Genomic DNA, 16,513 nt, shown 5'->3' with positions numbered 1-16,513 from the left:
TGGGTGGGGAGCACAGAGGGTGCAGGGTGGAACTTGGGGAGCGTGTCCAAGAGGAAGGAGCATGCAAGCTGGTCCCAAAGGTGAGTTCAATTAAAAGTTAATTTTCCAGGCCCAGACCTGGACTGGAAACTGGAAGTGGAAGCACTTTCAGCACCTCTTTTCTTGGCAATGAGGTTTTCTTCCCATAGAGACCCAGACCTGTGCAGAATGGTTAAAACACAGCTCACTCATTCATGCATCCTGAAGATAGTTGTGGAGTGTGTACTCCATACTGGGCACTAGTCACTGCTCAGGACACGGTTAAGATACCCCCGCCACCTCTCGGAGCTAACTTCAGGTGGAGGGAGGGGAACTTCAGGTGGGGAGTCGTGCTATGGAGAACACGTGAGCAGGGACAATTAACTAGTTGCTGCAACAACAAGAAGCAAGCGTAACAGCTTTAAGCCAAAAGCTGGTTTCTCACTCCCATGCAAGATATTTGGCCAGTGGGTAAGGAACCTTCAGGGACTTCAGCTACTGGGCATTCTGCCACCTACAGTGTGCAGCATCCAGTTTCCTAGGGCAACTCCAAGCTGATAGGGTGGTAAGGGGAAAGAGCACAGAGAAGGCTCGTGGTTGGGTCTTACCGCAAGACCTGGAAGAGAGAGACAGAGAGAGAGAGAGAGAGAGAGAATATGTGTGTGTGCGTGTGCGTGTGCGTGTGCGTGTGTGTGTCTTAATGGGCCCACATTCCATTGGCTAGTACTTGGTCATGTGATCATACCTAACTACAGGGGAGACTGGGAAATGTAGTCCAGCCATGTGCCTAGCAAGAAGCAGAGGGCCTGGGTCTTGGAGAATTTCTAGGAGTCTGACCATTGAGTAGGGGGTCCGGAAAGTGTGGGATTGGGGAGAAAGTTGTTCATTTGTAAACTACATTTGAACAACCCCTCCACCCTGTGGAGTTCAGTGGGGGAAGAAAATGTGGGGTTTTTCAAATGGTTTTCTCAGACCAAGTATCCAGCTTCCTCTGATGGCTTCAGAAGGAGTGCGGTTGTTTGGGCCATCTATGGCTCTCCAACAACCCGGGTTCTTTCTCCTGTGGCCAGGGGAAGGCATTCTCAGCAGGTGTTTCTGGGCTGCAATTAGGTGTGCTTGTGGTCTCCTCAGAGAGAGAGAAATGACCATCTATTTATGGACAGGTGGGGCCAGCAGGGTGTAGACCTGCCACTTCCTGAGAGTAGCCAAGCTTTTAAGGACTCAGCTGCTAGGTACTAGGTACTCCTAGTACCTGTATTCCTTTAGAAACCCAAGAGGCAGCTGTGCTCTTGAATTACAACATCAACACTGGGAAGTATCTGAAAGTGGGGATCATAGTGTGCTGAGCATGTTACACATGAGCCCACCCTCTGGGAGCCTGAGGTGGCGGGAGTGTCATTCAGAGGGCAGGGTGATTGGGAGGCTTCCCGGAGGACAGGGCATCAAGCTGGACCACAGACTGTCCAGGAGTTCTGCTTGTCTCCTCTGTCCCATGCTCTCTTCCCACCACCCTGCCCCAACCTTCAAGGTAGTCACTTCTGATCTCTCTACCTAACTACATCCCCTAGGAACTAGGACATCATGTCCAGTTTCATATCTATGTTCTGATTAGGAACCTATCAAAGAAAAACCAGAGCTGGGAAGTAGTTAAAGTGTTAAAAACATGTTTTATTCAGAACTATTGTGTTAGGGGAAAGGTGACACTTGAACAGAACTGGGCTCAATTCTGAAGATAGCTTGAGCAAGTGGAAATGAATATATAGCCAAGGAGCAACTGGGGGTCAATGGATGGAAAATTACTAAGAGGAGACATGAGGAGTCAGGGGGATCCTGGCTACACCCACCTGACAGGATTCTTGCTGAAGACAGGCCAGGGTGACCAGATACCACCTGGGAGATGGGGGAGGATGAGGAACCCAATCAGATATTGAGGATGGGGGGTGGGGTGGGGCGGGTTCTAGCTGAACAAGGTTCTTTTGCTAAAACTCGGTTTTACAGGATGGGCCTGGGAGCAGGTTCAGGAGCCTGACTAAAATTTGGCCCAGCAAATAATTTTTGTCAAGCCCAAGGGACAAACCTTGGATAGACTCCTTCGGTTCTTGTCTTACCCTCAGGGCCATGTGATAGTTTCCATTTTTAAACTATTAGAAATTCATGTTTTGTCAAGCACAGTGGCTCACATCTATAATCTTAGCACTTGGGGAGGCCAAGGCAAGAGGATAACTTGAGGTCAAGAGTTTGAGACCAGCCTGGGCAATATAATGAAACTTGTCTCTACAAAAAAAAAACTTTTAAAACAGCTGGGTGTAGTGGTGCATACTTATAGTCCCAGCTACTCAGGAGGCTGAGGCAGGAGGATCACTTGAGCCCAGGAGTTCGAGGCTGCAGTGAGCTACGACTGCACCTTTGCACTCCAGCTGGGTGACAGAACGACTGTCTCTTTAAAAAAAAAAAAAAGCAAAACAGAACAACAAAATAAAAAGCTCAACTCTGCTGACAAGACAATCAAACCAACACCAAATATTTTTCACATCACCTGATTCTTTTAATCATTGTTCATTCCTATACACCATAAACACACAGATGTCATCTATTTGTATGTGTTTTATTTTGCTCTTTCCTTATACATATTACTCCTCTCTCCCCAGTCTCATTCCTTCGATGGCTGCCACCAGGGCAAACCCAGACAACAACAAGAAAGCTTCAGGAAATGTGTTTCTTGGTCACGCTGAATCTCTGCTCTTACCTCTTTGCTCTCTCTTCCGGTTCTGTACCGGTCTTCCATGGCACACTGGTCAACAGTGGAAGCCACATAGCCTGTGTTTGAATCCCAGCTTTGCCTTTTCCTGCCTGTGTGACCTTGGGCAAGTTACTCTACTTCTGCAGGCCCCAGTTTCCTTGCCTGTAAGACTGGGATAAGGATGGTGCCCTCCTCAGGGGACCCTGAGGTTTGTGGGTCTGCAGTGCTTGGGACTTTAGACCTTTAGACACTGGCTGTGGCAGCTGCCGCAGGGAGTGGCCTGGGGAGGAAGTGGGCAAGGGAAAGGCCCAGGCTGGAAGTGGGACCTTTCATTGGGGTTCCCCAAGCAGAGATGAGGCTAGGGAAGGAGACAAGGGAATGCCCCTGAAAGCGGGTGGTCAGCCTAATCTGTGGCCTTGCTGTGTTTGTTTTGCACAAGAAACACTGGGCTTGAGCACTTTGGGGCTTTTCTTGTTAAGAGTTTCTTCAAAAAAAACCTGAATCACCAGTCAGGTCAGGCTAGTTTTGTTTCTTTTTTTTTTTTGCAGTTTTTGGCCAGGGCCAGGTTTGAAGCTGCCACCTCCGATATATGGGGCCAGCGCCCTACTCCTTTGAGCCACAGGCGCCGCCCATAGCTCAAACTGATTTTACAGTGGTGACAAACAACCCTGAACTCCAGTAGCTCTCAAGCAAAGCATGTATGCATGCAAACTACGTATACACACAAACTAACATGTTGCCGTCAGCCCTCCCCAGCCTGAGTTTCCACACCCAAGGACTCAACCAACCAACTTAATAAGAATATGCAAAAAAAAAGAACAATCAAAACTACAGTATAACAACTATTTACATTGCATTAATAAGTATTCTAGAGATGATTTAAAGTATATGGGGGATGTGTATGCAAATACTATACTATTTTATATCAAAGACTTGAGCATCTGAAGATTTTGGTATACCCAGGGAGTCCTGGAACCAGTCCCCCATGGATACTGAGGGACGACTGTGTTTCTCACTCGGATGATGTGCCATCTGAGGCTCTTTACAAAAACTTCTGTGTGCAAAAATGTACACCGAAGGAGCAGTGCCCATTTGGGGTGTGGGGAGGAGAAAGAAGGCAGAATTTCACCATGGTCTCAAAGATTCCATTCAGAGATGCCGGCATCACTTTCTCTTACATCATATTGGCCAAAACAGGTCACATGGCCAGGCCAGACCCCCCCCATCCCCACCCCAGTGCCTCGGGAAGTCTAATCCTCCTGCAAGCATGTGACCCACAGGCAGGGGAGCAGCTATTTGAAAAAAACAGAGAAAGGGATGGAGCAAAATGGCAGAATAGAAACCTCCAGGATTTGTCCCTCTATGAGAACATCAAACTGAACAACATCCATATAAGCAAGCACCCTCAGAAAACCAAAAATCAGGTGAGCCATAATGCTACCTGGTTTGAACATTGTGTCAAGGGAAGAGGCATATACGAGGGCAGAAAGGACACTCACATTGCCTACGCCACTCACGCCAGCATGCTGCAGAATGGGGAAAGGATCTGTGTGACTGGGGGAGGGACAGCGAAGTGATCTTGGAACTTTGCTTTGAAAGTCAGGGCTGCCCTGGCACAGGGGAACACAGCACAGGACAGAATTTTCCTGGTGCCCATGGAGGGAGCATTTTGACCAGCCTGGCCAGAGGGAAATCTTCTGCCCTAAAGCCTGAGTTCCTGCTAGCCCCATCGTCAGCAGAAAAAGAGCAGATTGGGGCCTGAACTAAATTTGTAAGGCGGTCAGGCCATATGGGCTATAATCCTTGAGCAATTCCTGTGACTGTGCTGACTGTGAGCTAGTGAACTTGGGGTGCACATAACTCAGTGAGATACCAGCAGCTGCAGCCAAGCCAGTGCCTGGTTCTCCCCTCCCCTAACTGCTAGGTGCAGGGAGAGTCCTTCCAGTTGAGGAAAAGAAAGGGGAGAGCTCAGAGGACTTTGTTTTGCAACTTGAGTACCAGCTTAGCCACAGTAAAACAAAGTACCAATCAAATTCCGGAAGCCCCTGAGTCCAGGCATTAGTTCATAGAGGACATTTCTGGACCCATCCTGGGCCAGAAGGAAACCTGCTGCCCTGAAGGGAAGGACCCTTACCTGGAGGTCAGGAATCTCCATGTACCTAGTCCTTGGGCTTTAGAAAACCATTAGATGTAGCCCGGCAATAGTAATTACAGGCTTTGGGTGAGACTGGACTGGCTTCAAGTCTGACTTGGTACTGGTGGCCACAAGGAAATGCCTACGTCACTCCTTCCCCAACTCCTGCAGCCCACCACAGAGAGTGAGGGAAGTGAGTGAGAGACTTTGCCTGGTAATCCAGGGAATTCTCCCATATCCTACCCAAGTCCACAAAGGCAGTACCACCAGGAATCTGCAAGAGTCACAGCATTACTGGGCTTGAGGTAGTACCCCCAGGGCTGATATGGCTGCAGTGACCAAAGACTAGATCATGACACTCAATTCCCTTTAAATATCTGGAAAGCCTTTTTACAAAGGCATTTGTGACATAGGCATTTCCTTGTGGCCACCAGTACCAGGTCACACTTGAAGCCAGTCCAGTCTCACCCTAAGCCTGTAATTACTATGGCCTGGCTACATCTAATGGTTTTGTAAAGCCCAAGGACTAGGTCTGTGGAGATTCCTGACCTCCAGGTCCGGGTCCTTCCCTTCAGGGTGGCATGTTTCCTTCTGGCCCAGGATGGGTGCAGAAATGCCCTTTAGGATGGGTTCAAACAAGCCCAGACCGTGAAGATTAAAATAAATACATAACTCTTCAATGGCCAGACATCAGTGAACATCGACATCAAGCATCGAGAACACCTAGGAAAACATGACCCCACCAAATAAAGTAAGTTAGGTACCAACAACCAAACCTGGAATGCTAGGGATAGGTGACCTTTCCGACAGAGAATTCAAAATAGCTGTCCTAAAGAAGCTCAGAGAAATTTAACAAAGAGATTGAAATAATTTTAAAAAATCAAGCAGAAATTCTGGAAGAATTCAATTGACAAACCGAGAAATCCATCAGAGTCTCTCAGCCACAGAATTGACCAAACAAAAGAAAGAATTAGTGAACTTGAAGACAGGCTATCTGAAATACATAGAAGAGAAAGAAGAGTAAAAAAGAATGAAGCAGAGCGAGAAAATATCTTCAGAAGGGCAAATCTAAGAGCTATTGGCTGTAAAGAGGAAGTAGACCAAGAGACTGGGATCAAAAGATTATTCAAAGAAATCAACGGGTATTACCACTCACTGCCTCCCCGCTCCCTTCTGCTGCACTATGATGACAGCAAGACTTAGAGATGTCTGGGTCACCACTTGGCCTCACGAGGGACCCTCCGAGGCCCAGTGTGTGGGGGAGAATGGGGCAGAGAACCAGCAGAAGAGGACTGGGGCGGTGACTTGCAGATGAAGGACTGGGTCATGGGGTGGAGGGAGCTGGGCCAGCTTCCAGGCTGCAGAGAGCCCTTTGATGGCTTAAATGAACCACCTGGTCCATGGACACTAGCTACTTTTTGGTTAAATGGTCTTTGAAAATGGCAACAATGACATATGCATGTAATGGCATTTTTTCTGCTGGTTGTCACGAAAAGAAAACTAGTTTGGTCCTGCCTCCAGAGGAGGAGCCAGGAGACAGTGATAGAGACCCTTTCAGGAAGCAAGCTGCCCAGCACGTGGGGTCTGAGCCAGCCTCCCTGTGTTTCCCGGGCACCCTACTTCACTCCTGCCCACTCTCCTGCCTTTAGAAAAGACTGCTGGTCTAGGTGAGGTAGGATTGCTTCTTGTTCTGAGCAAATCTCCCATTCTCAGGCACGCGATTTTAGGTTAAGTAGTTGAAGTGAATAAAGTTTGTACCTGAGAACAGAGCCCATCTTCTGGACAAGTGTGATGACCTCTTGTGCTGATTGGTGCTGATAGTCATCACCACTGGACCATGGGGACCTTTTAAACCAAGGAAGGGATAAATGGTCCTGGGCAGTAGGGATCTGTATGTGTGGGCAGGTCAGAGTGTCACCCAGAAGGCCTTTGATTTTTCCTTTTGGATTGGACTTTTTCATCAACCCATGATCCTAGAAAGAGATTTTGCGTATACTTGAATCAAAATTTATTAAGTTCAGAAAAAGCTAAGGAATGATTATGATTAAGAGAGAAATTGGTGTGGAGAAGGCAATTGATATATTGGTGGCATCACGGAATCTCACACTCTTATGAATGCAAACCTCTTCTGAGAGCCTGAGCTGTGGACAGGCTGCCAGTTCTGGGTTTTTATTCTGTCTCTGATACCTTGTGACATCAGACATGTTACTTAACCTTTCTGTGCTTTATTTCCTTCATCTGCAAAATGGGGACATTCTGCAATATAGCTATCAGGAGACTGGTGAGGGACTCGATCAATGAGCACAAACGGGATTGGGACAGTCTTCCTAGCACCTGAGAAGCACTCAGCGGCTTCTCCTGATGATGGAGTCATTTACAGGGAAAAGCTACCACATGGCCCGCATATAGTAATGAAGCAGTGAGAAGTAGCCATGGGGATTGAGCAATGTGAAACCCATACCTCAAAACCCAACATTTCCTGCAATGCCTGCTCTTGGAGGACTTCTCTAAGAAGCTGATTCATTCTTCTTATCTCACATTGGTTAGTACCCATAGAGGTTTTGGGTAAAATAACCACAGTTCGTTTCTTTCTATTTTCAGCCTTCCCCTTTTTAGCCTCAAAAGCTAGAGTTGGAAAATAAATAAAAATAAAAAATAAAAGGCTAGAGTTGGACTAGGAAAAAAATACACCATGAGATAATATAACTTTAGGAACTTTGTCATAAAACTTTGGTGAATTTTTTTCTGTTTTTTAAAGATAGATTTTGGATTATAGGTTGCATATAGTTTCTTAGCCTTTCTTTTTTCATTTAAATGTTTTATTACAAGCTTTCTGTGTTACAGGACATTTCACAGACTTTGCAACCAATTAAATAGGAGCTGAATGGCTTCTGTAGGAAGATAGTACGACAGGCTCCCAAAGACCTGGCCCCTGACATTGGAGCCATAGGAGATTCAGACACATGCACACTTAACCAAAATGCAAGCCAGACCACCCTAAACATTAGAATGTGAGCATGCACTTTGGGGGCATCAAAACTGATAACTTTTGATGAGTGAGATCAATGGAGGCCTTGGAGGATGGGGAATTGTAAGAAAGAAAAATTGGAAACTGGACATGTGAAGCTGAGATTGCAGCTACATTAAGTCTCAGAGGCAGGAAAGAGGATCAAGAGAGGAGGAAGCTGTCCGTTGGGGGTGAAGTGGTTAGAAGTAGGGTCAACGATGAGGCTGGGATGGTAGGGTTCAGTCAGGTCACGAAGGACTCTGACAATCTCTCTGGAAAGTTTCTATTCAGTAAACATAATAACACTAGCCTGTAAAGGATTAACACCACCAAAAAGTAGTGTTCTCTGCCAGGGGAAGGTTCATTTCAACAGCGTAATAGCTGTCTGTACTGATGTTATAATGGTGCAGTGCCAGGCATTAGCCCACAGATAGTAGGAGTTAGTTTATCCTGGCCGTACTGAAATAGAGGAAGGTGCACCTGTTCTATATAACGCTCATCTGACTGACAACATCTTCCCCATCCCCTCTGACTTCCCTACAAGGCAAGGCTGCTTTGGTGGACAGTGAAGTTTCACAATGTGCCCATTTCCTATTTGGGGTGATTTTCCCAAGTTGTCACAGTGCGGAGCCCCCCAGAAGAGTAATAATCCCTACAGCCCCTCCCAAAGCACCTGCCTGGTTTCCCTTCCCTCCTTTGCATGCATCCCTGCTAGCTCCCACTTCTGTACCTTTGCTTGTGCCCCGTCCTCTGTCTGGGCTGCTCTCCTGCTCCTCTCAGTCTCTCAGGTCTTCCTCACCTTTCTTGTCTGTTTTATATTTTCATGTCTTCTGTCCGCAGCTGGGCTGGAAACTTCTGAGTGTAGGGTTTGTGTTTAATACAACATCTGTAGTCCCCATAGCAGCAGAGAGCAGGGCATGTAGCAAGTGTTCAACAAATACTGAGCTGGACCAACCTCACAGAGACAGCCTGATGTGGAAGGACCAAGAGGAAAGGTTTTGGAACCAAATGGACCCAAATTAAAATCCCACCTCCCCTGCTTTTATCAGCTATGAGAGCTTGACAATGCCCTTCAGTGCTCTGTCTAAGCCTTGGCTTTCTCCACTGTGAAATGTACTTGTAATCATAGTGGTGGTTAATGGAAACTAGGTATGATGGTGCCTGGGACACTGCCTGCACTCATAAAAAGTTAATTGTCACTCCCCCATCCCTAACTTCCCCCTTCCCATGTGGCATGAGTCTTAGGGTTAGAAAACCTGGGTTCAATCCAGGCTGGCATGTTAGAAGCTGAAGTCACCATTCTGTCCTAACAACATGCAAAAAGCTGAACAAAGTGAAGAATCAACAACTTTTCTTGGATCCACCAAAGGTGAGAATCTCAGGACAAACCATTGCCCACAAATTAGAAAGACTTAACAGTCAAATGCAGAGAACTGAGGTTTGCCAGAGGAAAAAAAAACCATAAACACAGATTTCCATGGAAACCAGTATCAAGATAAAGAAACCTGAAGGATAACTGTCAAATTGCTAGAGGCTCAATGAGGACAGTCTAAGAGTTAAAAACTCCAGGGTCACCCCATCATCGGCTGGCCGTACATTTTTGTGAGTTTTGCCAGGTTCTCACAGAGAGTATCAGAGAAAGATCCCTTTGTGCTTCCAGGACTAGGAAGAGAAGAGGAAGTGTTCGGAAATCTGCTAGAGCACTCCATTCTTAACAAGATCTGTCACTGGCCAGGTGGGGTGGTTCCCGCCTGTAATCCTAGCACTCTCAGAGACTGAGGGGGGTGGAGTGTCTGAGCTCAGGAGGTCAAGACCAGCCTGAGCAAAACTGAGACCCTGTCTCAAAAAAATAGCCAGGTGTTGTGGCAGGTGCCTGTAGTCTCAGCTACTTGGGAGGATAAAGCAAAAGGATGGCTTGAGCCTAAAAATTTGAGGTTGCTATGATGGCATGTACTCTACCCAGGGCAACAAAGTGAGATTCTGTCTCAAAAAAAAAGAAAGAAAGGAAAAAGAAAAACCAAGATTTGCCCTCAGGAGAAACTTTGAAATCAGCTCCTAAGCTGCTGAGGTTTTATCAGGGCCTAACCTACCTAGGGAAAGGCAAGTACCCAACTCCAGCCCATTCTAGCCATCCTGCCCTGCTGAAAGGGGCGGGGGGGGGCTGAGAATCGCTTGTGAAATTCACAGACCAGAGTCACAGGCTCGCTGAAAGACTGAGACCTAACTCCCGCCCTTGACATGTGCCCACACCACATTACCAGAGGCCTATTTACAGCAATTCCTTTTACCCAGTACCTCATGTTTGGCCATCAAAAAAAAAAAAAAAAAAAATAGAAGACATCACAAAAGGCAAAAAATACAGTTTGGAACAGGCTCACCTGTGGTAGAGATTTTAGAATTATCAGACCAAGAATTTAAAACAACTGTGATTAAGATGCTAAGGGCTCTAATGGGTAAAGTAGACAATCTTCAAGAACAGATGGGCAATATAAGCAGAGAGAAGGAAGTTCTAAGAGGAACCAAAAAGAAATGGTAGAGATCAAAAACTTTGTAACAGAAATGCAGAATGCGGGTGGCTCCTGTGGCTCAGTGAGTAGGGCACCGGCCCCCTATACTGAGGGTGGCGGGTTTGAATCCCGCCCCAGCCAAACTGAAACCAAAAAATAGCCGGGCGTTGTGGCGGGCGCCTATAGCCCCAGCTACTCAGGAGGATGAGGTAAGAGAATCGCCTAAGCCCAAGAGCTGGAGGTTGCTGTGAGCTGTGACGCCACAGCACTCTACCAAGGGCGACAAAGTGAGACTCTGTCTCTCAAAAAAAAAAGAAATGCAGAATGCCTTAGATGGGCTTATTAGTAGATAGTAGATTGGATATGGCTGAGGGCAGAATTTCTGGGCTTGAGAACATTCAGTAGAAACTGCCCAAACTGAAAAAAAGAGTAAAAACCAGAACAGAGTATCCAAGAACTGTGAGACAACAAAGAAAGGTGTTACACACATAATTCTGGGAATTCCAGAAGGAGAAGAGAGAAAGGAACAGAAGAAATATTTGAAACAATAATGGCTGAGAATTTCCTCAAATTTATGTCAGACGCCAAACCACAGATCCAGAAGGTCAGAATACACTGAGTAAAATGCAAAAAATCCCCTAACTTATGCATGCGTGTTTCAAACTACAGAAAATCAAAGATAAAGAAAAAATCCTTAAAGATGCCAGAGGGGCAGGTCTATTTTTAGATCCCTGAGTGTTCTTCAAACTTCTTTACAAAAGGAACAACGTATTAGCTTGCATTCCCACCAGCAGTGCAGAAGCGTTCCCTTTTCTCCACATCCACACCAACATCTGGAGTTTGGGGATTTTATAATGTGGGCTACTTTTACTGAAGTTAAATGGTATTTCAAACTGGTTTTGATGTGCATTTCTCTGATGATTAAAGATGATGAGCATTTTTTCATATGCCTGTAGACCATACACCTGTCTTATTCAGAGAAGCTTCTGTTCAAGTCTCTTGCCCATAGTGAAATGGGATCACTTGTTCTTTTCTTATTAATAAGTTTGAGTTCTCTGTGGATTCTGGTTATCAGACCCTTGTCAGAAATGTAACCTGCAAATATCCTCTCCCATTCTGAGGGCAGTCTACTTGCTTTACTTACTGTGTTCTTGGCAGTGCAGAAGCTTTTTAGTTTGATCAGATCCCAATAATGTATTTTTGGTTTTGCTTCAGTTGCCCTGGGGGTCCTCTTCATAAAGTTTTCTTCCAGGCCAATTTCTTCAAGTGTTTCCCCTGCACTCTCTCCAAGAATCTTTATAGTTTCATGTCTTAAGTTTAAGTCTTTTATCCAGTGAGAGTCAATTTTTGTTGGAGATGAAAGGTGTGGGTCCAGTTTCAGTCTTCTACAAGTCGCCAGCCAATTCACTCAGCACTATTTGTTAAATAAGGAGTCTTTCCCCCAATTTAAATTTTTGATAGGCTTATCAAAGATCAAATGATATAAGTGTCTGGATTCATCTCTTGGTTCTCTATTCTGTTCCATACATCTTCCTCTCTATTTTTGTGCCAGTACCATGCTGTTTTGATCACTATAGATTTATAGTATAGTTTGAAGTCTGGTAGCATGATTCCACCCGATTTGTTTTTATTTCTGAGTAATGTCTTAGCTATTCCTATTCAAGGCTTTTTCTGTTTCTGTATAAAATGAAATGTTAGTTTTTCCAGATCTTTAAAGTATGACAGAAGTGCTTTAATAGGGATTGCATTAAATCTGTAGAATGCTTTGGGTAGAATGGACATTTTAACAATGTTGATTCTTCCCAGCCACGAGCATGGTATGTTTTTCCATTTATCAACATCTTCAGCTATTTCTTTTCTCAGAGTTTTATAGTTCTTCTTTTAGAGATCTTTCACATCCTTTGTTAGGTACACTCCCAGATATTTCATTTTCTTTGGCACTACTGTAAAGAGAATAGAGTCCTTGGCTGTTTTTTCAGCTTGACTATTGTTGGTATATATGAATGCTACTGATTTGTGAATATTGATTTTGTAGCCTGAGACGCTGCTGTATTCCTTGATCACTTCTAAGAGTTTTGTAGTTGAGTCCCTGGGGTTTTCCAGGTATACAGTCATATCATCTGTGAAGAGTGAAAGTTTGATCTCCTCTGACCCTATGTGGATATCCTTGATTGCCTTCTCTTGCCTGATTGCAATGGCTAAGACTTCCATTACAGTGTTAAAAAGCAGTGGAGATGGTGGGCAACCTTGCCTGGCCCAAGTGCCCATCAACCCATGAATGGATTAATAAATTGTGGTATATGTATACCATGGAATACTATGCAGCCTTAAAAAAGATGGAGACTTTACCTTTTTTATGTTTACATGGATGGACCTGGAACATATTCTCCTAAGTAAAGTATCTCAAGAATGGAAGAAAAAGTATTCAAGGTACTCAGTACTTCTATGAAACCAATTTATATTTGCTCATACTTTCTTATGAAAGTTAGATCACAACTATAGCCCAGGATGAAGGAAAGAAATGGATTGGGAAGGGAAAGGGGAGGGGGGAAGTTTGATAGAGGGAGGGTAAATTGTGGGACCACACCTGTGGAGCATATTGCAAGGGTACAAGTCAAATCTATCAAGTATAGAACATAAATGTCTTAAATCAAGTAAATGAGGTGAAAGCTATATTAATTAGTTTGATGTAAGCACTCCAAATTGTATCAAAAAATCAACACATTGTACCCCACATATGCATAAATGTATTCATGATCTATGTGTATATGACTTAATAAAAAATAAATAAAATAAATAAATAAAAATACAAAAAATAAAAGATGCCAGAAGGGAAAAAACACTTTACCTATAGAGGAACAAAGATAAGAATTATATCTGACTTCTCAAAAACTAAGCAAGCAAAAAGACAATGGAGTGAAATATTTAGAGTGTTGAGAGGGGAAAAAAAAAGAAAACATTAACCGAGAATTCTTTACCCCAGGAAATTAGCCTTCAAAAGTGGAGGAGAATGCTCACTTCAGCAACACAGATCAATCCAATATTAATTGGAACACAGAAGATTAGCATGGCCCCTGCACAAGGACGACATGCACATTCAAGAAGCATTCCATATTTTTCCAGGAAAAACTCCAGAACTATGAAAAATCAAAGTGAAAGATCACCCCCTAAAGAAAACACTAACTCCTTACCATTGGCTACCAATGTAAATTAAAAGATCAAAACGACAGATGAAGAATTTCAAATGTGGGTTCTATGGAAGTTCATGGAAGTAGAAAAATGAAGGAGAAAGAAAGACTTTCTCAGACAAACAAAAAGTGGGAAGAATTTGTAGCCAGTAGACCTACCTTGCAAATGTTAAAATTTCTTTAGAGAGGAAGAAAATGATAAAAGCTAGAAGCTCAAGTGTACATAAAGAGCAGCAAAAGAAAATAAACGCTTTCTATTTCTTATGCTTGGATGATCTAACAGATAACACTTTACTGAGAATAATAATAGCAACAATGTATTTTATTTATGCTTATTTGTGTATAAGCAAAATAAATGTCAGCAATGATACAAGGGATAAAGAGGGAAGAATTAAAATTATTTTATTGTTAGAAGGTACAGTCATTTCTTAGCATACAGAGAGATTGGTTCCAGGACACTCTGGGGATACCAAAGTCAGCAGGTACTCAAGTCTCTGATATAAAGTAGTATAGTATTTGCATATAACCTACACATATCCTCCCATGTACTTTAAGTCATCTCTAGATTATTTATAATCCCTAATACAATGTAAATTCTATGTAAATAGTAGTTATTCTATATGTTAAAAATTTGCATTATTTTTTATTTTTTTTTCTGAATATTTTCAATCCATTGTTGATTGAATCCAGAAATGTGGAACCCAAAGATATGGAGAGTTGACTGCACTCACATGACCTGTGAAATAGTCTAGTGTTAGTGAAAGTGAACTTGGACTAGTTGTAAATGTGTATTGCAAACTCTAGGGTAACCACTGCAAAAAAAGTTCAAAAAGTAGTCTAACTAATACAGGAGAGAAAATAGAATCATATAAAATGCTCAGTTAAAACAATAGAAGGTGGCCAGAATGGTAGCCACACCTGTAATCCTAGCCCTCTGGGAGGCCAAAGCAGGAGGATTGATTGAGCTCAGTAGCTCAGGACCAGCCTGAGCAAAAGTAAGACCCTGTCTCTACAAAAAATAGACAAATGAGCTGACATGATGGTGTGCCTGTAGTCCCAGCTACCTGGGAGTATGAGGTTGCTGTGAACAAGGCTGATTCCACTGCACTCTACCCTGGGCAACAGAGTAAAACTCTGTCTCTAAAAATAAACCAACAAACAAAAGACAGAAGGGAGAAAAAGAATGTAAGACAAAAAAAAGACCAAAGAACAAGGGCAACAAATAGAAAACAGTTTTAAAAATATAGTAGATGTTAACCCGACTATACCAGTAACTGCTTTGAATATCAATGGTACAAATGCACCAATTAAACAAGAGAGATTATCAGTGTGGATCAGGAAACAAGACTCACCATATGCTGTTACAAAAAACCCTCTTTTATTTTTTTTTTGAAATAGAGTCTCAATTTGTAACCCTCAGTAGAGTGCTGTGGTGTCACAGCTCACAGCAACGTCAAACTCTTGGCCTCAAGTGATCTTCTTGCCTTGGCCTCCCAAGTAGCTGAGACTAGAGGTGCCGCCACAATGCCTGGCTGTTCTTTTTTCTTTTAGAAACAGGGTCTTGCTCTGGCTCCGGCTTATCTTGAACTCCTGAGCTTTAGGCAATCCACCTGAGCCTCAGCCTCCCAGAGTGCTAGGATTACAGGTGTGAGCCACCACGCCAGGCAAGAAACCCTCTTTAAATATAAAGACACATCTATATTAAAAGTAAAGGGATGGAGAAAGGTATACCATGTTAGCAGTAACCAAAAGAAAGCAAAGGTAGCTATATTAATTTCAGACAGGGTAGACTTCAGGCCAAGGAAAGTTATCGGGATAAAGGAAATGTTACATAATGGTAAAGGGGGAGCAACACTGTAAGAAGATTTAGTAGACCTTTATGTGTGTGTGCCTAACAGCCAAGCATCAGAGTAGTGAGGCAGAAACGAATAGGACTACAGGAGAAGTAGTTGCATCTACTGTCATAGTTGGACACTTCAGCACCCCTCTATCAGAAAGATCTAGCAGACAGAAAATCAATAAGGACATAGTTAAAGTCAATGGTAGCACCACTGATTAACTGTATATAACCAACATATGTGGACTATTTTATCCAACAACAGAATACACATTCTTCTTAAGCTCACAGGGACCATTCACCAAGATATACCATATTCTGGACCATAAGACACATCATAACAAATTTAAAAGAACAAAAATTATACAAAGTCTACTCTCAGATCATAATGGAACTAAACTAGAATTGAACACAAATGTCTTAACACTGTGTTAAGTAAATGAGGTGAAAACTGTTAATTAGTAGGATGTAAGCACTCCAATTTGCACAAATAATTAACACATTAAAGCCCACAAAGGCATAAATGTATTCATGATCTATGTATATATGACTTAAGAAAAAATATTTAAAAAATAGAATCAATAACAGAAATATAGCTGAATAATCCCCAAATATTTGAAGATTAAACAACACATTTCTAAATAACACATGGATCTGGCAGTGCCCATAGCTCAGTGAGTAGGGCATCGGCCACATACACTGAGGCTAGCAGGTTCGAACCCAGCCCAGGCCAGCTAAATCAACAATGACAACTGCAACAAAAAATAGTCGGGTGTTGTGGTGGGCGCCTGTAGTCCTAGTTACTTGGAAGGCTGAGGCAAGAGAATTGCTTAAGCCCAAGAGTTGGAGGTTGCTGTGAGCTGTGACAGTACAGCACTCTACCAAGGGCAACATAGTGAGACTGTCTCAAAAATAAATAAATAAATAAATAAATAACACATGGGTCAGAGAACAAATCTTGGGGGAAATGAAAAAATACTTCGAAGTAAATGAAAATGAAAACATAACTTACCAAAGTTTGTAGTACACAGCCAAAGCAGTGCCTAAAAGATTGAGTGTATACTACGTATGTTAGAAAAGAA

The 16,513-nt window shown here is 43.3% G+C and overlaps 1 protein-coding gene and 1 pseudogene across 4 annotated transcripts in view; both read left to right on the top strand.

Annotated features, from left to right (window-relative positions):
• Positions 1–16,513, top strand: part of RIN3 (Ras and Rab interactor 3) — a 130,853-nt gene that overhangs the window by 50,776 nt on the left and 63,564 nt on the right. The window lies entirely within an intron of this gene.
• On the top strand, positions 13,425–13,525 carry LOC128595099 (uncharacterized; annotated as a pseudogene).

The sequence above is a fragment of the Nycticebus coucang genome, chromosome 9 (assembly GCF_027406575.1).
Source record: "Nycticebus coucang isolate mNycCou1 chromosome 9, mNycCou1.pri, whole genome shotgun sequence".
NCBI classification, from domain to species: domain Eukaryota; kingdom Metazoa; phylum Chordata; class Mammalia; order Primates; family Lorisidae; genus Nycticebus; species Nycticebus coucang.
Note: the sequence above shows the minus strand (reverse complement) of the source record. Positions and strands in the feature narration are given on the sequence as shown.